This window comes from Mizuhopecten yessoensis, unplaced genomic scaffold, assembly GCF_002113885.1.
Source record: "Mizuhopecten yessoensis strain PY_sf001 unplaced genomic scaffold, ASM211388v2 scaffold9285, whole genome shotgun sequence".
Taxonomy (NCBI): domain Eukaryota; kingdom Metazoa; phylum Mollusca; class Bivalvia; order Pectinida; family Pectinidae; genus Mizuhopecten; species Mizuhopecten yessoensis.
The window spans coordinates 218484-219747 of NW_018407971.1; positions in this window are offsets into that span (position 1 = coordinate 218484).

The following is a 1264-nucleotide window of genomic DNA, read 5'->3' on the forward strand; positions in this document are numbered from 1 at the left end:
TAGCTTCTTTGATTCATTGTCGTCAGATTAACTCATGTAATATTGGTGTCCATCTTATACATTATACCTTTCAAGTCAATTATGTTACGTAATGAGATTAACTGGTCTTACCAAGTATGACACTTAAGTCTCGTTCAAAGGACAGGGTAATTACCTTACCTGTTCGGGTACTCACCAGTCAGAATAGAGAGATAAGTGACAGCTGTCGATCAAATTAACTTTATTGTGTTAATTGTCAATGTATCACGGTTCTACATGTTTGGTAATCAGTTAGGAGCTAGGCATCGGACTGTACGGGTGTGTTTTTGGATACTCCAGAAATCACCCACCGACCTAGAGAAAGTTATTTTAATAAATTTATATTTGGACCATACAACATCTCCAGAACTTTTGCTTTTCAAATTGTACAATAATACCCAACAAAAGTGTTGTTATATTACCATCAATAGAATAGTATACGGAAAGCAAATTATCGCCAAATGTTAATGCAATCAATTACTATACAAACATGCATCATCCACTGGTAATATAACAAGATACAATTATCGGACTAGTTTCATCAACCTCACTTCATGAAGTCTACTAAAATATATGTGATCACAATCATATGGAGCATGAAACCATGAACATTATAATGATGTAATCTGAAAATATTCAATTTCTATCTGCTTTAGAGTTATATATTCTGTATACATGCCTTTTAATACTTTGTTTGTGTGTTTGTTTAGCCATCACATTACTGTTGTAGTTATAAATGTGCTAATAAAGTTGATTTATGAAATATAACATACAAATCAATATTTTGTGCAAATGAGTTATGTAATAAACAATAGACAATAACCAGCTGGTTGAGTTAACATGAGGAAACATACCACGGGAGACAATCACTTGAAATTGTTTGCATTGCATATTTATAATCAATTACTCCTAACCATGGAGAAATATATGAAGGTTAGAAGAAACAACTAAGCATCACATACTGCTATCATTATTGTAGACCTAATTCCTTCGAACCAGTAGAAATTACAAATTATTTATATAATGCACTCACTGTAAGTATTAATGATCAAAATACAATGGGACGAGTGAGAATTACTATAGACCTACATACAAAATACAATGGGACGAGTGAGAATTAATATAGACCTACATACAAAATACAATGGGACGAGTGAGAATTAATATAGACCTACATACAAAATACAATGGGACGAGTGAGAATTAATATAGACCTACATACAAAATACAATGGGACGAGTGAGAA